Source organism: Ochotona princeps, chromosome 6 (assembly GCF_030435755.1).
Source record: "Ochotona princeps isolate mOchPri1 chromosome 6, mOchPri1.hap1, whole genome shotgun sequence".
Classification (NCBI taxonomy): Eukaryota; Metazoa; Chordata; class Mammalia; order Lagomorpha; family Ochotonidae; genus Ochotona; species Ochotona princeps.
Window position 1 is genome coordinate 4,729,233 of NC_080837.1, and position 21,491 is coordinate 4,750,723.

The window sequence follows — 21,491 nt, forward strand, 5'->3', positions numbered from 1 at the left end:
CTCCTGAGAGGGAATGACATTCAGTAGCATTATATACGCATTACTGAGTAAGGTAAGGAAGCTGTAAGACCAACCGAGACTCCAAGGTGCCAGTCGGTGACTCCCAAGACATGTCAGCACGGTTACAGAAAAGTAGGTCCTAAGCTTCGGGTGATGTGATTGCAGAGTATAGAGAATCCTAGCACAGGTCTCAGCAGAGTGACATCAGAGCTGCAGCAACAGTTTCTATTTTTATTATGAATGGTTACTAAGTACCCAAACAATAAACTTTAAGCCCACCTAGCAATGGCACACACTTGCCTTTCCTGTTTTCGAGTGGGCACACTGTGAAAGATGTTAACAACTGAAGTTCAGAGGTGGGAAAACACTCTCAGCAGCCATCACACCATACACACTGCATTCCACAATAGTCTCTAAAATGACGCACCACTGAGGTCAAATCCATTTATTCTACTGGAAAAATGAGCTTCTGAATTTTCAATCTCTGTACTCAATCCCTCTGCTGGGTGACAATCAACTGCTAAGTGACAGGATAGTATCCTTAATACATATATCCCGGTTGCTGCTTCACCACTGGCTAGATAATTTTTGGTGTTTGGTGGCAAGACTGCAACTGTGTGAATTCCCCTTAGTCTTCCACCAAGTCCCCCCATGAGCAACAGTATTCACCTCTAGGGCAGCCCACCAGGTAGGAAGAAAATATGAGTCACTTGTAATCCTGAGGCACTAGAATTGTTTCATTATAGGACACACGTAAAGCTATAATGAAGGACCAGCCTGGTAGCCTAGTGGCTAAAGTCCTTGCCTTGCATGTGCTGGGATCCCATATGGGTGCCGGTTCATATCCTGGCTGCTCCACTTCCTATCCAGCTCCCTTCTTGAGACCTGGGAAAGCAGTCTGGGACAGCCCAACACCTTTGGACCCTGCACATGTGTGGGAGACCTGGAAGAGGCTCCAGGCTTCTAGCTTCAGACTGGCCCAGCACCAGCTGTTGTGGCTATTTGGGAGTGAACCAGCAGATGGAAGATCTTTCTCTCTAGCTTTCCTTCTCTTTATAAATCTACCTTTCCAATAAAAATAAATAAATCTTGTTACAAAAAAAGCTACAATGAAACACTGAATTGTAATTTCTAGTGTGATAAGATTTTGTTTATCTAAATAAAATTAGCCTTCTTATAGAAAGAAGTACAATCCCACTGATGCTGGAATGGGTAAAGAAAGACTGTAGAAAATGTATCTCTGCCAGTAGTGGCACTATTCGACTAAACCATCTAAAGAAATAAGACATACTTAACGAAGACTGAAAGCTAGAGAGCTGATCAAGTCTTCCCTGGCACAGTAAGTGAATCTATATTCCATCTTTAGTATCATATATTGTTACAGAAATATTTTAATTAAATGCTAGGGAGAAGAAATCTGCCAATTAGAATTTTGCAAGCAGCTTGTTTTGCGAGGATTAAATGGCCTGCAGCTGACATTGTGTTTCATAAGCTGTTCTTTCCCATTTTTGGAAAATAAACATAAAAACTACTTGATTCTATTTCTCAGTCTAGCCCTTCCTGGCAGCAGGTCTGATTTTTACACTCAGTAGGACACCTAAAGCCCCACCACCCCCTTCTCCAAACTAGACATGCCAACTGGTAGTAACAGCAGCACAGAACATCAGTACCCCTCAGCTTTGACCAGCTCCAGAGTCAGTGATCCCCACTGCACACAGCAGCAGGCAGAGGATTATGAAACTCACACACTTAGTTAGCCATCCCTGGCAGAAGATAGTTTGTAAATTCTTAGAGCTTCCACTTTTATTGATCTGAGAGTAGTTCTGAACCTCTGGGAAATCTACAAATATCAATAAATAGATAAAGACCTACAAATTATTTCACTCAGAGCACCAAGTTCTCTAGAGGCAGAACAAACAATGTGAAAGTTTTAAAAACCTCAGCCATTATTCAGAATTGTTACTCTTTGTGTTCCATGATCTTTCCCATTAGGATCTCAAACCTACTGATATGCACACAAACCATCAGCCCATTTTTGGTTTCTAGAAGCTTCTGCATACAGTATCTACACTTCAGGGGGAAAACCCAACCTCATTTACTACATGTAAAGACACAGGACAAATCTTCACAATACTTCCTGTTGAAATGAAATTTATACAGTTTAGCATTGATAGTAAACAGGCATTTTATCATGGCTTTGAGAAAAGCTAGTAGCCTGAAAGTTGCTTCAAAGTGTTGGAAGGGCTATTATTTTCTAATATACAGTTAAGCATCTCATTTCACTGAAATCAGTTTTATAAACAATACTTTAATTAAAAATTAGTGTCCAAAATCAGGCAAACACATACCATGAAAATACAAACTGCTTTGTAATATCAAATTACAACAGATCTGCACATCTTATAAAACACAGGAAGACACTGGTATTGTAAAAGATGCTCACTTTTATTCTATCCTGATTAAGAAAGAGATATAGGTAACTTTATGACATGTTTAAACACAGTGAATAATCTCAGAGGCAATGTTCACTGCCCCATTTCTGCCTCCTGACTCCCCTGGGAGGCAGCAGGTGATAATGCAAGTGACTTGGGTCCTGTTACCTGGAGACCTGGACTGGCCCATGTGGCCATCTGTGGAGTGAATAAGTGCTTTCTGTCCGTCTGCTTCTCAAAGAAAAACACCGTAATTCAAATGTTCTATTTCTTCATGCACCAATACTGGTGATTTGTGTTTAACAATTTGTCCACTTCATCCAAAATTTCAAATTTGTTTGTGTAAGGCTGCTCCTAACATCTTTCAGTGCCCCCCTCTAAAGATTTATAGATTTTTATTTGAAAAGCAGATTTTTAGATTGAGTGACAGAGAGAGGTCCTCCATCTGCTGAGCTGATTCAAAGCTGGGAGCCAGCAGTGTTCTCCCATCTTCCCTTTCAGAGAGCTGGACTGGAAGTGGAGCAGCTGGGACAGGAACTGGCACAGCACGTGTTTGCAGGTGGAGCATCACACTGTCTGCTACTCTTTTCAGCTTTTTACGATCCACAGATTCTGTACACGAAATCTTATATTTTCCATTCTTGATACTGGTATTTTATGCTTTTTTTCCTCCCTTGATCAGTACTACTTGAGGCCTACTCTCTTTACTGAAATCTTGCCAAGTTGTCAACTTTGGCCTTTGAAACAATCCTATTGGTACATTTGTTTTACATTCATTAACGTCTAGTATTTATTATTCTCTTTCTTTTATGTACTCTGGGTTCAATTTTCTGCTCATTTCTCAACTTGGGGTTGGTAATTAGGTCACTGTTTCTTTTTTTTTTTTATCATTTTCTTTTCTAAGATATGTTTTTAAGGCTGAAAATTTTCCAACAAATGAGCTTTAACTTTATTTACATCTTTTGGGATATATATATCCATTATCGTTTTTGTAGGAGGACATTGTGACCGTAGTCAGCGAGCACAGGATTACAGTTGATGGGACAATATTTGTATGATAAACAACTGAATGGATGTCTTGTGTGTGACTGATTGGATATCCTTTGCGTGAGAACAACTGTATGGCTACCTTTCGTATACCTGATGAGATATCATTTATATAAGAACAGTTGAGTGGGAAGTAATATACAAGGCAAAAGGATTTCCAAACTAAGGCATAGAAACAGTTGATGGTTCTGTTGATGAACTAAGTATCTCTACCCTAATCCTGTATGACCCTCAGCATATAAAGTCTGTTGCCCCTAATAAATTTTGGCTATTGATCATCAGTCAGTAGTCCACGCGTGTTATTATCGGCTCCGTGCACCAAGTCCATCGCTGTGGGACAGCGACAAGGTTGCACATGATTCATAATTTCCATAGTGCTTTATAGACAGATAGTAATTTTTCCTTAAAATATTTATTTTCAAGCTGGGGAGAATAATGAAAACTCCCCAGATAACTGCATCCACCAGGGCTGGGCCAGGCTAAAGCTGGGAATCTGGAATTCACTTCAGGTCTCCCAGAGGGTAAACAGAAACCCAAGCACTCCAGCCTTCACCTTTTACCTTTGGGGTATGCGTTAGCAGGAAGCTGGATCATACGTGGAGTAACTGGCAATTGAAACAGGCACTTTGAAATGGGGTGCAGATATTATAAGAGGCAACTAAACTGTTGTGTGAAACATCTATTCCTGGTGACTTTTTTTTTTTTAATGTAAAGACTTAATGTTTTCTTTGAAAGGCAGAATTATAAGAGGAAAAAAAGAGAATGGTTCATTCCCCATTGGCCACAACAGCTGGAGCTGTGTCAGCTGAAGCTAGGACCCTGGAGCTACTTTTGGGTCTCCCACATGGATACAGGGGCCTAAGCACTGGGGCTGTCTTCTGCTGCTATCCCAGAGTGGGAAATAGAGCAGCTTGCTCTCAAATTAGCACCCATATGGAATGCCAGCACTACAGGCAAAGGCTTAACATACTACACCAAAACACCTATCCCTGTTTAAGCATTTTAAAGGTTGTATTCCCTGAGTATATACCTGAAGGAAATGAAATCAGTATGCTGAAACAACCTACGCTTTCATGTTCATTACAGCAATCTTCAAAGTAGCCAAGACAAAGAATCAACTCCAGTGTCCATTAACAAACAGATAAAGAAAAGATGGTATCTCTTCCCATGAAGTACTATCCACCCCTAGGAAAGAAGGAAATGTTACCATACACAGCAACAGGGATGGAACTGGGGAATGTTCAATTCAGTGACATAAGCCAGGCAGGCAAACACCACATGATCCCAGTCACACCTGGATTCTAGTAAAACCGGAACACACTGAGAGAGAGAGAACAGAATGGTGTTCCAGAGCTGGGGCGGGGGGCGGTGTTTAGGGAGTGTGGTTACTTGGTAAATGGATACAAAACTTCACTTAGCTACAAAGAGTAAATCTGAGATGCCTTGTACAAGATGAGGACTAGTTACTAACAACGTGTCATATTCTTGAAACTTGTGAAGATAGCCTATGTTAAGTACTCTATTAAAAAAAGAAAAAAAAAGCCCTGAGGTAATGTCTATTATCTTGTATACATATTTTATAAATATATATATACTATATAAAAATATATATACTATATAAAATATATATATATACACACACTATTTCAAAACATGTTATGCACAATAAAGGTTTACAATCTATGCCAATGATGATAAAAAAATACTTCAACCAGGTCAAGTGGGAAGTTCCATTCTATTATTTTCTAGCCTCCATTGTTTCTGTTGAGAAGTTAGATGTTAGTCTTACAGTTTCTTTGAGTCTTTTTGTTTCTTTGAAGATACATTACCCTTCCCTCTCCTTGGTTAGTACAACAGTTTTCCTGTAAAAGGTTTTCTTGTGGGACTTTTTGAATTTATTCGGCTTGGAATTTGTTCTACTTTTCAAATCCAGGATTTGCTGCCTTTCATACCAAAATTCTTGAAAATTCTCTGTATTATCTCTTCAGACATCACTTTTCCTAGTTTTTTCTCTCTAATCCCATGCTTACAGCAGGTCATCATTTATTTCTGTTGTGCCACCGTAACAGCTTCCTATTGCTGCTGCACAAATTACTTGCAACTACTGACTTAATGCAATTGTTTCCTTACAGTTCTCGTCCCTGGGCAGCAAGTATGCTGGTGGGAAAGAAAGTTTTGAATAAATAATGGTTTCTTAGTGCTATCCTTTGTGTGTGTGTGTCCTTGGCCCTTAAACCTTGGCTACTTGTCTGTGCAGACCCTGATACTAATGTCTTCTTGGCTTCAAGCAGAAACCTTTCTGGTCTCTCTGTCCATTGTCCCACTACGATAATTAATAATTAGCAAATTCCCACAGGGTCAGGAAAGGGAAGGACAGGCCAGCTCACATGTCTGCTGTAGCCTTGGCTGCTTGGGCAGTTTCCGGATGCTTTCACTTCCCTCATCTGGCCCTTCATGGCCTCAGCAAAAGCCTCCATCTGCAGCAACCTAGTCTCTCTGAAGGAGAAATGGAAATTCACTCCTCAGGTTCTGAATCAAAACCATCGCTTTTTACCTACATGACTTTGCCAAGGTATTTCACCTCATTCTGAGTTTCGATTTTACTTTGTATCAGATGAAAATATCCCAAGAGTGTTATGAAGATGTGAAAATTAAATGGAACTTATCTTTGTGATGTCTGATTAAAAATAAAACAAAACCAAAACACCACCACTCAGGGCTTACTAAGTGCCAAGCACTAGTTATATTTATTAACTTCACAAAGATATAATCATCATCCCCCACTTCCTTCTCCTGATCACTTACCAGTCAGTGAGGAAGCTAGCATTTGACTTTAGAGCACTGTTTCTTAGTAACTATTCTACATTTACTATAGAATATTGTCTTAGTATTGTTTGTGATGCCAGTAGAAAAGCCTGAGAGATATATACTAAGCCCATCAGTTTTTATTTTCTTCTGACTTATTTCAGTTCATTTTTGCAAAAGCATTTTAGCAACATCTTTTGATGTATTTAAAAGCACACTAACATGAAAAATGAATGCCTAAAAGGCCACCGATAGATGATAATTTGCTTCATCAGTATTCCATTGTTGGATACTTAGAAAGCCTCATTTTTTAAGACAGTAGAGACAGCAGTGCTATTAACATCTTGTCCTTATTTGAAGCGTTTCTTAATGTGCTGTAAGTGGACTGGTTCAGGAGCATGAACCTTTTATTTCTGCTGAAGTAACAGTTATGCTGCTTTTCCCCAAAGTTACAGCAAGTAGGATGCCACAAGGAACAGAAAGGACGGAAACAGGGAGATAAGAACTGTCGGGACAAAGAAGGCTGGATACTGTTCCTCCAGAATCACAGCTATCAGTTCACTGAAAGGGGAAGGAATGGAAGAAGAGACCAGGGCAGATTAAAAATTCAAATGCTGACATACAAATACAACGCTTACACCATTATCCTTCAATAAAAACATTTTTTTAGGACAGTTTTGAAAGACCTGTGTCTCCTTCCTTCAACAATGCAATCTTGGGTGTAGTAGAATATTATTTAGGTGTAAGTTACAGGCGGCCTATCTGGCACATCAGTGTCCAGCTGGGCTCCAGTATCACTTGCCGTTCTAACTCTTCCCCAACTATTCAGCCACGTGTGGCAAAGTTTCATGACTACTGTTTTTAAGACAAATGTTCTTTTAAAATAATTAAACATTAAGGTACAAAAGTGTATACATGTACATTACAAAGCAATCACACAGAAGGGTCTTTAGGTTTTTATAATTCACTTTGGCCTTGGTGTAGAATGTGCTGGAAGCAGGAAGGCCACTTTCTGGAGCCCATCCTGTCCCTACTTGGTGTGTATTCCTGGGGCTCAGTGCCTTGCCTGTAAATTATGATTGCATTGCAGCCAACTGAAGCAAGATTTAAAACATGACATTTCTTTTTTACATTCTTGTTCTTAAATCTGTTTTCTGAGTATACAATATTTGAATTAAAATGAAGCCACCTCCTTCTGCCATTACTGCCTGCTTTCCAGGCTGTACATTTCACTCCATTATGAAAACTCTCGCGCACTGCTGAATGACGGGGACACATTCTGAAAAATGCATCGTTAGGCAATGTTGTCATTGTGAGAATACCACAGAGGGCACTTACACAAACCCAGATGGCACAGCCTGCTACACACCTATTCTACATGGTTAATTAGCCTTTGTACTGTCAGCAACAGACTGCAATATATATAGCTCATGGCAGCTACCTCTCACTACAAACCTTGTTCCCATGTTCCACTCGGTGTTACTATTTTAAAAGGTTGCATTGTGGGACCAGTGTTGGGGCCGACCAGCTTAAGCCACTGCTGCCTGTGACGCCAGCATCCCACAAGTGCTGGTTTGAGTTCTGGCTGCTCCACTTCTGATCCAGCTCACAGTTAATGTGTCTGAGAAAACAGTGGGAGATAGTCCAAGTACTTGGGACCCTGCAACCAAATGGGAGACCCATATGAAGGACCTTGTCCCCAATTTGGGCCTAGCCCAGCCTCATCCACTGCAGCCATTTGGGTAGTCAAACGCTGGACCGAAGATCTCTCTTGCTGTGCGCCTCCCTTATTCTGTAACTCTGCCTTTTGGATACTATTTTCTTAAAGATGTATTTATTTTTGTAAGAAAGGCAGTAATAGCGAGGACAGACAGACAATCTTTCATCTGTTGGTTCACTCTTCAAATGGCTAGCCACAGCCAGAATTGAGCTAATCTGAAGCCAGTAGCCAGGATCTTCCAGGTCTCCAACATAGGTGCAGGAGTCCAAGCATTTGGACCATCCTCAACTGCTTTCCAGCAGAGAGCTGGAATGAAAGTGGAGTAGCCGGGACTTGAACTGGTGCCCCATGGGATGCTAGTGCTACAGGTGGAAGTTTTGCTTACAATGCCACCACACCAGCCCCAGAAAGAATAATTCTTTTAAGGTTACTTTGCGACACTTTCTTAAGAGCCAAGCCATTCATCTGTTCTTTCTGGAATCAGCGACATTTCACTATTGGTTTTCTAATGACTGCTTCCTACTCTGTTCCTTCACAGACTTAGGGGCAGTCTGCACCTGATCTTCTGGAAGAAACAAAGAGGGCTTGGAGAATGTGGGCTTAAGTGCACCTCAGTCTGCTAGCCTCCTCTGTGTACTACAATCTCCAGGAAGCAACTAGGACGTCTCTGCTGAGTGCTCCATTATGTACATTTGGAATGTCAGTTCCTGTCCAAGTTTCATTGTAGATTCTTTTTCAGCTTAATAATCCTCTAGTAAATTTCAAGATTGATGACAAAGTGTGAGAAGAAGCACTGGCGTGGGAGGATCTGCACTCAACAGCACTTCTGTCGCCTACTGCTTCAGTGAGGGCGGGACAGAAACCAACTTTTTTGAGCTTCAGTTTCCTCATATACAAAATGTCAACCTAAAACTAACATAACATGAAAGTATCTGGCAAAATACTAAAGAAACGGGAACCACACAGGAACTTGAATTATGGCTACAAGGGGGCATGAACGTGAATGAAATCGGGGAAGTAAAGGGAACATCCTAAATAGAATCACTCGACTGACTGGAACCAGAAGATGGACTGGCTCCTATGTACCTCACAGATCCACATGGGTTAAAGAGGCCGCCACCCTAGACAAGGGAGCCTAAAAGAAGGACCTGATTTGTTTCCTTTTCCATCACCCTCTGGTCCTACAGGTTAAAAGCAAAATATAATTTTATGCCTAAGCAATTAGCCAAAAGCTTTTACTGGCAAAACTGTGGTGAAATTGACATTCATACAATGCTGGTATCATGAAAGAAAAAATCAGTACCATCTTTTAAGAAACTAGAGCCATTGTATTTACAACTACAACATGATCAGACTCTCAGAACCAGTAATCCTATTCAGAAGACTTTATTCTAAGAAAATAATTCAAATTAGGAGAACAGCTATGGTCTTATTTAATAGTGCCTGGCACATAAAAGGTACTAAAATATTTCTTCAAATGAATACTTCTATTTGTACTGACTTCTCCAAATCATTGCCTTTGGTTCCTTTCCATTAAGATTTATCTATCTTCATCATCTGGGGACAGTTTTAGAATTAAATTTACTGAATGCCTATGATGTGAATCACCCTGCGCCAGGAACGACAGCAGACACTGGAGAACAAAGATAAAGTCCTTAGCCTCTTAGCGGAGGACATCAACTCTACACAATGCAACACAAATGAATGAGAGCACCGCGTGCTAAATGCCACAAGAAGCTGACGAAGTGCTCTTGAGGGTCACAGAATAGTAGAGAGATAAAAAGCCAGAACACCTGTCCTCGGCAGGCAGTGTCTGGTCAGGTAATAGAGACCCCCTTTGAATGTCCCCTACCAGAGTGGCTGGCTTCACGTCCCGGCTCTGCTCCTGTCTCAGGATTCCCACTGCGCTGCTCCACTGGCACGATTCTGTCCCCGCTGTGGGAGAACTGGCTTCAGCTCCTGGTTCCTGGCTGCAGCCTGGTGTAGCTCTGACTATCATGGATAACGGGGGTGGAGGTGGGGAGTACAGCATCATTAGGAGAGAAGACTTTCTGTCTGCTTGCTTTTCAAGTAAATAAAAAACAAACAAACAAACCCCAACAAAACAAAACAAAACAAAAAACCCCCAAACCAAAACCAAAACCATTTGCTGGTTCACTCTCCCAATGGCTGGCCCGAAGCCAGGAGCTTCTCTCAGGTCTCCCACATGGGTGCAGGGGGCCCAAGGACTTGGGCCATGTTGTGTTGATTTTCCGGGCGCATTAGCAGGGAGCTAAAGTGGAACATGGGGCTGGTGTGGTGGCTCACCAGGCTAATCTTTCACCTATGCAGGCACTTCATATGGATGCCGGTGTGTGTGCCCTGGCTGCTCCATTTCTGACCGGATCCCAGTTTATGGTCTGGGAAGGCAGTGGAGGATAGCCCAAGTCCTTGGGCCCCTGCACCTATGTAGGAGACCTGGAAGACACTCCTGGTTCCAGGCTTCAGACTGGTTCAGTCTGCCGCTGCAGCCATCTGGGGAATGAACTAACAGAAGAGATCTCTGTCTCTGTCTCTCACCTATAAAAAAACAAAGACAGAAACACTGTAACAGAAACAGTGGGTCAGAATAAAGCTTGAACCAGTATTCACATGGAATTCTGGCATCACCAGGGGCAGCTGAATCAACTACGCCTTCATTCTGGTCCTCAAAATCTTTTTGAAGGTGTTATTTTTGAGAAACAATCTCAAGAAGGGAACATTTTTATAAACTGGGGTTTCCAGGGAAAAAGAAAAATTTGTCATGCAGGGGACAGCATGAACAAAGAGGCTGGGCACAGTAGATTCTTTTTCCCCAAGAGACCATCCAGTTTGGCAAGCAGAGATGGGTAAGAAGAAATATGGTCATAGTATGAACGGTTTTCTATGTTATGCTTTGGGCTTGGGGACCTATAAGAATGTTTATTTTCTTCAACTGAAAGGCAGAATGAGAGAGAGAGATATCAACAGATCCATCTTACAACAGATCCATCTTTCTGGCTCACTCTCCAAATGCCCAGAAACGCAGGCAGGTCTCCCCGCTGGGTGCAGAGCCCAGGCCTCCGGCCATCCTTCGCTGCTTCCCGGGAAGCATCTGGAGGCAGCTGGGCAGAAGAGCAGTCGCGGACTCTCACCGGCGCTCTGATAAGGGATGCAGGAACCCAAGTGCTGGCTTAGCCTGCCTGAGGCTTAGTGTTTACACAGGTCTAGTTTTTCTGGAACAACTCGAATTCCACAGGGATTCCTTAATCTTTCCTTGAAACTTTTCTATTATGTATCATTTCTAAAGTAATCCTGGAAATCAGTGATTTCTCCTTCCCACAATGAGTAAACAAGAAAATCTTAACAACTGCCCGCTGATGCTCACAGGAGGGGAAGGCAGATTCCCAACGAGCCTAGTCCTGAGGCCACTTGCAAGGCCCAGCAGACAGAGCCGCAAAGGTAGGACCAGTGGAGCACTCACAAAGCTCACATATGCAGCACTCATGAAACTCACTATCTTTGTTCTAACCACATTCTGTTTAGATTCGAGAAGCGGGGGTTCAGGGAGTTCAAACTGCTCAAGGTGTCTCAAGTCATCAGCTCAGCCAGTACAAGGTAGAGACCAGTCTGAATTCAGGCCACCTGGTCCCTACGTTCCCACTGTTGATTCTCAGAAGGCTAGAAGGGAAGATGCTAACGCCGAGTCAGGGAAAGGGGCTGCCTGGGTAGCACAGGGGTGTCCACGGGTGGAGGAAAACAAGGGTGACACATGGAAAATTATGTTCAGAATGGCTTACAGATCAAGACAAGGCAGATCCAAGTCAGGGCTGCCTCTTGATACAGTATGAACAATGAGGGAGTCCAAGGGAGATAAACTCCATTACAAATATCTGTATCGGCTGTATTCAAAATCCCTAGAACAATGGCACACAGTAGAAACTCAAGAAGCTTTGCTGAAAGAGTAAAAAGCTAAGCCAGTGTCATGGCACAGCCGGGGAAGCCAGCGCTTGAGATACCAGCATCCCACACCACAGGGCCAGTTCACCCCCTGGCTGCTCCACTTCTGAGTCAGTTATCCGGTAACATGCCTGGGAAAGCATCACGGATAATCCCTGTGCTTGAGCCTTCAACACTCGTGCAGGAGATGTGGATGCAGCTCCCAGGTCCTGCCGTCTAGGCCACTGCAGCCTTCGGCGGCAAGGAACCAGTGAATACAAGATCTCTGCCACTCTTCCAAACAAATCAATACATCTCCCAACACCAAAATATCCACGTCACATAAGGGCTATTCTTATTTCAGACTCCATGAAGGCTGTGAAATAAAGATGGCAGAGCAATTAAATCTAAAAAAAACATTTAAGGGGAGATGGAAGTATTTGGTCTAGCAGTTAAGATGTCAGAAGGGCCATACTGTAGTATCTGGCTCCTGGGCCGCCTGGGTTTTATACCAGGCACTGCTTCCCTTTGCGCAATGCATACCAGGGAGGCGGTGGGGCCGGCAGAAGCACATGGGAGATGGGGCTGGAATTCCTGGTTTCCAACTTGCCTCAGTGAGGGGAGCATCTGAGCAGGGAACCAGTGTACAGGCGCTTCCTCTGTCTCTCCAATCCATAAACCACGATGGAAAACAAACCATTCAACCTGCCAGCATACTTTCAAGCTTCAGCTTTACAGCAAAACTAAAACAAGTCACCACCAGAAGGATGAAAGAAAAGCAATTATCCGCAAAAGATTAGCTTGGCCTCACAAAACGAGGTGGACTGAAGGTCGAAAAGACATTACGGAAAACTATCTGTGGATGATCAAATTTCAGTACGACCAAATCCAGAATCCTAACCTGCTCTTTAAATATTTCAAGACCTCTGTGAACAGCATTCAGTGCCTGGTTTCAGAAAGCAGTTGTTTAAAGCCAAGCACTACATCTAAAATACAGGGAGCACAACCATTTCTTTACTATAGATGGCAAGTCATGGAATCAAAGCTCCAACTTCATTTACCCGGCACAGTAACACAGTATCTTCACACAAGTATTTTCCTAATTTTGATTCTATGTTCTGATCAGGACATGCCAAGAAGACCACAACAAAGAAATCTTTGGAATACGAGAAGCCTCTCCAGAAAAACAGAGTAAAATCATTTTCTGCGGCCTTCCCCTCTCAATTTTTCACAGGTTTCTCTAACATTTCTTTCTTGAGAGGATCAATGAATAACTGTCAGCCATCACAAAACACCTTTCAAAGATGTCCTTTACATATGGCTTTCTTCTCCACAGACAGCTCTCCAAGCTGCTCTTGCCTTTCAGCTCTAGCAATTTTTCTTCTTTCCATTATATGATTGCATTGCTTGCACTGAATAGCGAGAACGTCAACTTAATAAACTCCTTTACTTTCCAAAGAGTTTCCAAAAGGCAATACCCCTGTACTGCAATCAATATTCCAACATCATTTTTCTCTTTTACTTGGCTTACAACCTTTCCATAATCCAATAATTCCCAACACTGTCTATCATTTGTCAGGGTGACCATATTTTCTTTTAACTTCCATTAATATAAAAATGGTGAATACTTTCTCTCTAATCAATCACTGCTTGCTTGGGGCACCTATACACTTCTAATTTTCTGTTAATAACACAGGTATTCCTTTGTCTTACGTTTTTGGTCAACTACTGCAGCACTTTTGTGGTCTTTCAAAGTAAAACTTAATTGATTTTAGGGTGTCAGATATTTAAAAAAATCTTTACAGAGCCTAAAAAAGATTTATGTATTTTTATTGAAAGACAGAGACACAGAGAGGAGAAGAGACAGAGAGCAAGATCTTCGGTCTGGTGATTCACTCCCCAAGTGGCCACAATGGCTGCAGCTGAGCTGATCTGAAGACAGGAGCCCGGAGTCTCTTCTTCCAGGTCTCCCATGCAGGTGTAGGGTCACAAGGCTTTGAGCCGTCCTCAACTGCTTTCCTAGGCCACAAGCAGCGAGCTAGGTGGGAAGCGGGGCTGCCGGGATTAGAACCAGAGCCCATATGGGGTCCTGGCGTGTTCAAGGTGAAGACTTTAGCTGCTAGGCTACTGCACTAGTCCAAGATTTTTTTTTCACAGTAACATTTAGACAAAAGCATTTTCTAACTCTCAATCAACTAGGACTAAGATGAAAATAATTGTGAATTCAGAAGTGGGATAGAACACACAAAAAATATGTTATGTTATAAGCTCTTTAAAAGACAGAGTTTCAGGTACACTGCATAGATGTCCCAGGCAGCGCACAGGTAGAGTGTCTCAGTACATACACAAAAGGACCGTGTTCCTTAAAACAGATTGAAAAATGCTGAGTGTTCACTAATATTGCATTTTTCGAAAGAAAAATCTGGAATATGGGAAAATAAGTACTTATTTATTTCCTAGGTGAGTCATTTCCCACCATCCCCTCATCCTTAAAATCTAGGCTAAGTTTCACAATCTGTGCTTTAAAAACACAAAATGCGGGGCGGCACAGCCTAGGGGCTAAGGTCCTAGCCTCACGTGTGCTGAGAGCCCATATGGACACCGGTTCTAATCTTGGCGGCTCCACTTTCCATCCCGCTCCCTGCTTGTGACCTGGGAAAGCAGTGGAGCACGGCCCAAAGCCTTGGGACCCTGCACTCTTGCGGGAGACCTGGAAGAAGATCCTGGCTCCTGGCTTCAGATCGGTGAAGTTTCTGTCGTTGCGGCTGCCTGGGGAGTGAACCAGAGGATGGAAGATGTTTGTCTTTGTCTCTTCTTCTCGCTGTAAATCCTCCTTTGCAATGAAAATAAATAATTAAAAGAATGTATCCCAACTTTGAATCAGTACTGAATTTAACTGAAATTACCAAGGGGAGGGGGAGCGGAATGTATCAACACAAACTTCCGCAGCAGGTAAGCTCCAGGCAAGCCTTATGGTCCAGTAAGTTGTTCTGAGGCCTAAGAACTGAAGGTTTGCTACCCAGAGGTAGCAGCTAGACGTTAAAGTCCACTTGGGTTCCTGGGTCTCCTGCTTGGAACTCTTACACAGGGAGCATGCCCTGTGCAGCAGGTGCCAGGCTGGGGAGCGAGGTGCCCCGCTGCAGGCCAAGGTGGGAACGACCCCGCGATCAGTGCTGAGGCTGACCTGAGGAGAGCGGGATAACACTTTCACAAGGCAGCCTCGAGCATATTTTAGAGGCAGGACTGTACACCCTACACGTGGGACCCAAACTCCAAAGTGGGACTACCCGAGGCAGGTGCTGAGCACCCTCGGGGCAGACACGACCCCGGAGCACCGCCCCCTCACCCCAAACCCCAGGAGGGTCTCAGGCCCTTCTCCTCCTCCCCCTCCAGCACACCCAGCGGGCCGGACACCCCCAAAGCCTCACCCTGCCCCCACAGGAAGTGAGCCATGTCCCCCACCCCCGGCCGGAAGTGAGGCGCCCCCACGACCGAGAGCCCACGGCAGGAACAGCGACAGACCAAGAGGGTCGGCCTTGAGGGAGGGCCACTCCCGAGCTCGCCTCGCTTACTGACCTGCGGACGACAGGGGCGAGCGGGGCCTTGGGCCTGACGAAAGCCCCCAGCACCCACGACAATCTCCTCAGCCCCTCTCAGGCGCCTTCGCTCCTCGCCCTCGGGCGTCTCACGGCACGGCCAGAATTCCTCCGCAGCCACTGTAGTTCGCTGTCCTTTCTCCCTCTCGCCACCTAGTTGTCTGACTACCTGGTCTGACTACCTCCTCTTGGCGCGGTAACACTGGAGAGCGTGTCGGGGAGGAGGAAAATGAAATATTATTCCCGACACCTTCAGAAAAATGAAGGGATTATTTTGTCCCCGCTGCGGAGAAGGACTACGTGATTACGCAACGGGAGACTTCTTTCCGCTGAGGCTTCTGGGAGATGTAGTATTTTTAAGGCTAAGTCCCGCAGACGCTAATGGAGCTGAAAACTGGTCGTTATTATCCACCGAGAGTCTGTGCAAACACACACTTTATGTTAGATGACGGGTTGAGGCGTCAAAGGACTTGGTCGCCCTTTTTCTGGGGCGGCTTCATGGCAATTTCCCCTCTGACCCCCGAGGTCCTGGGAGCCCCGCCCACTGGGTTAGCCCCGCCCCTCGGCCAATCAGACGCTCCATTGGTCTCTTCCCTCGCAGGTTGGCCCCCGCAGAGGCGGGGCCACGCGTTGACTCCTCCCCTCTCCCTCAGGGTCTGAGGCCGGGGGCGGGGGTAGAGTTGGGGAGCGCTTAGGCCGCGTGCGCGCGCGCTCGCCCCCGGGCGCGCGCAGAGAGGCGGCGCGCGGGGCCGGGAGGAGGCGGGCAGGCTCGGTGGGCTGGGCGGACAGCGAGCGCCCGGGAGCGCGCGGTGGACTCGGCGGCGGCGAGGAGTTTAGTTAGTTGTTAGTCAGTGTCAGTTGCTCGGCGGCGGCGGCGGTCGCGGTCACCGGGAAGGGGACGGGCCGGGCGGCGATGGTGATCACCGCGGCGGCGTGGGCGCCCCTCAGGTAACGGCGGCAAGGCTAGCCCGCCTTTCCCCCCTCTCCTCCTCACGCGCCGGCTGCTGAGAGCCGCCGCCGCCGCCGCGGGGGTGAGGGCGCTGACCCTCGGGGATCCGGGGGTCTTGGGTGACGGCGGCGGCGATGCGGGCTCCCCGGCTGCCCGGGGCCGCCCCCGCGCCCTGCTGGCGCCGCGCACCCCCGTGCGCCCCTCGCCATCCCAGCCCCCCGCTCCCCGCGGCGGCCCGGGGAGCGCGGCGCCCCCCAGAGGAGGCGAAGTTGGGACCGGGCGGCGAGGACAACCCCCGGGCGCGGCTTGTGCGAGGCTCCCGGCCGGTTGGGGGCGGAAAGTGAAGCTTGCAGGAGCCGGGCGAGCCGGGAGGCTGGGGCTGGAAGGGGGCTGCTGCTGCTGCTGCTGCTGCTCTTGCTGCTCCTGCTGCTCCTGCTCGCGCTCCCGGAGCCCAGGGCGCGCGGCGTGGCTCGGTGGGTGGACTCGTCCCTTCTCGCAACTTTTCTTTTCCGCCCCGTCGGAGCCGCTGCTGTCTGCAGCGCCCCCCTCCATCCCCTCTTAATGCCCTACGCAATCGCGTGCCCCCACGGGTATGAGGGGAGGGTCCTGGAGCTTCAGATCAGCATTTTCCTGTCTTTTGCATTTCCAGAAGCAACGGCACCCCCAACCCCCATCGCCGCCCCCTTAAAAGCATTACTTGTGGTATCGTTATAAGATCCAAGTGCAGGGCTCTGCGAGCTGCGGGATGGAGTTAGTGGAGGGCTGGCGGCGAGGGGATAGGGATGAGTTGTTGGAAAACTATTATTTCATCTTGACTGGCCTTGCTATATAGCAAACCTGTTACAATCTCTTTTTTCCCCCTCGTGCCTCTGTTGAACGTGGTTAGCATTGTATGTTGAATTAAATACTTGGAGACTGACATATCGGGCTATTTTTAGGCTGTAAGCTGAGGGCTGGTGAACAGCTTTCACCTGTCTTGCTGGAGGTTGGCCTGCGAGGGTTCAGTTTGGGGCCTACCTGTGCTGATTTATTTCTGCTCAGCCATAGTTAGGGAGCCTTTTTCCCTTTTTCTTTCTTTCTTCTTTTTTTTTAACCCCGATGCTTGAGGCGATGGAGTCCCCGCGGGCAGGCTGAGAACCTCCTGTGGGTTTCCGCAGTGTAGAAGTGAAAGAACGCGAATTATGCAAACGGGTAAAACTTTCCGTGAGCAATCCTGGGCGCTGGCTTCTCAGGGTCATCTCGGGGCCCAGCGGGAGAGCCCGCTGCGCTGACCACCCTCATTGCTTTGGGAAGTGCCTGGGCGCTGTTTCCTTTGGGAAACCATGGTGGCAGGTGGGGTGCGTTTTCTTGAAATGGGAAGTAGGGCCACCAGTCCAGAGATGGGCAGTTCCCTCTGGCAGCAGAACGCTCAGCCACTGCAAGTGAGTTTTGGCTGTGACCATCCATCGCCACAGGCTATGTGAAAAAATTGTAGAGTCCTTCCCTTTCCCAGGGATGTCCAAGGAGGACTGACGGCGATAGTTTATCCTGTGTTCTGTTCTGTTCTCTTTTCAGCTAGCTTGACTGTATTACTTGGTGGTGGTGATGGGTAGGGAGAAATGTTGAAACTATCGAAGGGTTTTTTAATGTCTGGTCCTTCCCCTCCCGCCCCCACACCCCTTGTGAGGGGCTGACATTTCTGTTTGGCCTGGCTCCAGTGTGGGAAGAGGAGTGTTGCGGTGAGAGGAAAAGATAAGATCACTTTGTGCCTCTGGGGTGCTGTGACTGTCCCTACTATCCTGTGGCAATGCCGGGGATACTTTGAGGGTAATGCTGGAAACCCATCAACATTGTCTCAGAATTCACCGTATTGGGAGTCTACCCAGAGGCCCATGAAGAAAGAAGGCTACTCAGTAACTGTTTCCTGATGATCGCATTAAAAAAAACGTGATCCTGAGACGCCTTCTTTGTTTACTCCTCTAAGAATTGATCTTGGTGCATTTATGGTCATGTAAATATTTAAGCCTGAGAGCTGAAAAAACTTTTTATTTGCTCATTTGCATCCATGTTTTTCAACATCCAGCCGTGCCAAGCATATTTGCCAAATAAGCATGAGCCATAAATTCATGCTTTGGCACATTGCGTGTCATAACTCTTGCAAATTGCCCCACGGCGCAGCATCACGAGATTAGCGTTTGCTTCAGGAGAGGCATTTGTTGTTGTTTTTAACTGTAATGATGCACAGCTTAAGTGGAACAGGTGCTGGGCTCTGGCTGCTTGTGTTGAAACCTGCCAAATCACACTCTTTTTCTGTTGGATGGGTTATTTCAGCAATTTTGGATCTAAACTGTGGCCCCTGGCATGCCAGGCGTGAGCGCCAGGCTCCCTCAGCACTGTGGGAAATCCCTGTGTTGGTGCTCCCAGGCAGGTGTGTGGGGCAAGCTTGTTTTTTCCCTTTCCTTGGCTGAGCTCTTGATGGGGATCCCCCCGCCTCCCGCACACCCCATTGCTGACTGGAGCCCCTGGGGAAGTCTAGGCACCCGCCCTGCTGGTTTTCCTGATGGAATTAGAAATTGTAGTGACTCTCGGATTAATTCAGGTGCATTTGACAAGTGTTTGTGTGCCTTTTATGCGTCCGGCATCATGGTAGGATCTGATTGTATGTGGAGGGTGTCTTTTTGCAAGGATCTTCACAGTTTGGAGAAGAGACCTGAATGGCTACAGAAGGTGTGACGTGTGCCTGGTGTGTGCTGTGGTTTCTGTGCATGGCAGCATGGAGGAAGAGGAGGACTGGACTCACACCTGGTGTCGCCGGGTGGAGAAGGAGGCTCCTGGAATCTTGGTGGGCTACCCGTGCTCATCTTAACGCGTTCCACTCAAAAGAGGAAAAGTCCGTTTTCCACCACTGCTGCTCTGTAGGAACGTGTAATCAGCTGCAAGCCTAAGTCATATATGTAACACATTTGCTAGTATTGCATTTTTTTAAAGATTTATTTATTTTTTAAAAAGATTTATTCATTTTATTACAAAGTCAGATATACAGAGAGGAGGAGAGACAGAGAGGAAGATCTTCCATCCAACGATTCGCTCCCCAAGTGATCCAAGTGAGCCGCAGTGGCCGGTGCGCGCCGATCCGAAGCTGGGAACCTGGAACCTCTTCCGGGTCTCCCACGCGGGTGCAGGGTCCCAAAGCTTTGGGCCATCCTCGACTGCTTTCCCAGGCCACAAGCAGGGAGCTGGATGGGAAGTGAAGCTGCCAGGATTAGAACCAGCACCCATATGGATCCCCGGGGCGTTCAAGGCGAGGACTTTAGCCACTAGGCCACGCCGCCGGGCCAGATTTATATATTTTTTATTACAAAGTCAGATGTACAGAGAGGAGGAGAGACAGGAAGATACTCTGTCGGACGATTCACTCCCCAAGTGAGCCGCAATGGCCGGTGCTGCACCAATCCAAAGCTGGGAACCAGGAATTTCTTCCTGGGTCTCCCACACGGGTGCAGGGTCCCCAAGGCCTGGGCCATCCTCCACTGCTTTCCAGGCCACAAGCAGGGAGCTGGATGGGAAGTGGAGCTGCCAGGATTAGAACCGGCGCCCACATGGGATCCCGGGGCGTCCAAGGTGAGGACTTTAGCTGCTAGGCCACACCACCGGGCCCGCTAGTATTGCATTTTAAAAAAAGGTTTATTTATTCTTATTGGAAAGGCCAATTTATAGGGAGAAGAGACAGAGCTTCCATCCTCTGGTTCACTCCCCAAGTGACTGTAACGGCTGGAACTGAGCTAAGCCTAGCCGAGCCGAAGCCAAGAGTCAGGAGCTTCTTTCAGGTCTCCTATGCATGTGCAGGGTCCCAAAATGTTGTAGCAACATGCACTCAATGGAAAAAGTGATACTGAAAAATCTGATGTTCCTCTTTTCCTAGTAAGTTTTTGGAATCTGCTGTGTGCTGTGCGCTTGGAACACATCTCAGCTTGGACTTCGTGGCATTCGGTGCTTCATAGCCAGAGGCAGCACCACTTTAGAGAGTGTGAAAGTGTTGACTGTTGAGTGAAACTAAGAAGGCTTAATTCTGTTCAGAAATCTGGGGGAAAATACGAGTTGTGTTTCAGGTATTTGACAGGGAAGTGAGTGCTGGATTAGAAACAGGGCGAGGCTAGAAGGAAGACCACTCCTGTGGAGGAGGGGGTGAGCAGGTAATAGAACTGAGCAAGACTGAAGAGTCAGGAGGAGTCACACGTTTTCTGTTGTAAACTGTGCTAGGTAGATGGTGCCAGCAGCTAGGAAGCCAACTGTCTGTGCCAGGCCAAAGGGGAAGAAGGAGACGGAGAGATGTGCCATGGAGAGAGAGTGTTTCAAGGACCCAGAGCTGTTAGCCCTCTTACCCTGCCAGGAGAAGGACAAATGGGATTAAGACCTAATGGAGGTGATTAAGATGTCTCAATGTAACTTCTGGTGGAGTAGTGAGTTACTTTGTAATGCATTGAGGAGGGCTGAAGAGTGAATGACAGCTGGAAGTGTAGCTAATCGAGAGGGATACAATGTTCTCAATAAAGGCTCTAAAGGAAAGAGTGTAAGTAGAGGAGAAGCTGCCTTTGCCTTCAAACCAAACAAAATTTGGATGTACTTTGGTAAGACTCGAAGGAACCAAAGGACACTGCATGTGTGTGCAGGGTGCTGACAAGTCAGCAAAGATGTGAAGGCAGTCGGAAGGCATGGGGTTATGGGAATTGGAGCCCCTGGAATACAAACCGGCACGCATACGGGGATCCCGGGTGTGCAAGGTGAGGATTTGCCACTAGCCTGTTTGTGCCAGGCCCAGCTTTCTATAATAGCAACATCTTACATGATCACAGTTCATTTGTCAGGCTAAGAAATGAACACTGGCCTCATGCTTCAGCCAAACGTCAAGCTTTATGCGTATTTTTGCTAGTTTTCTAGTATCTGGCTCGGGTTCCCTTCTCCAAATCAGAATATCGTCTTGCATTGCTCTGGCTGTTGGGGCCATCTTCTCCCTTCCTTTACCCACT

At 46.4% G+C, this 21,491-nt stretch overlaps 2 protein-coding genes and 1 pseudogene across 3 annotated transcripts in view; 2 read left to right on the forward strand and 1 right to left on the reverse strand.

The window, feature by feature from the left end:
* The window catches only part of HMG20A (high mobility group 20A), a 67,388-nt gene extending 51,454 nt beyond the window's left edge, over positions 1–15,934 (reverse strand). Inside the window, exon 1 of the mRNA XM_058665496.1 lies at positions 15,517–15,934. The gene's annotated coding sequence lies outside the window, so the exon portion shown is untranslated. The remainder of the gene's footprint in view (positions 1–15,516) is intronic.
* Positions 15,935–16,293: 359 nt separating this feature from the next.
* The window catches only part of PEAK1 (pseudopodium enriched atypical kinase 1), a 313,213-nt gene continuing 308,015 nt past the window's right edge, over positions 16,294–21,491 (forward strand). For both annotated transcript variants that reach the window (XM_058665498.1, XM_058665497.1), the window contains exon 1: positions 16,294–16,484. The gene's annotated coding sequence lies outside the window, so the exon portion shown is untranslated. The remainder of the gene's footprint in view (positions 16,485–21,491) is intronic.
* The window catches only part of LOC101527004 (elongation factor 1-alpha 1-like), a 39,256-nt pseudogene continuing 34,384 nt past the window's right edge, over positions 16,620–21,491 (forward strand).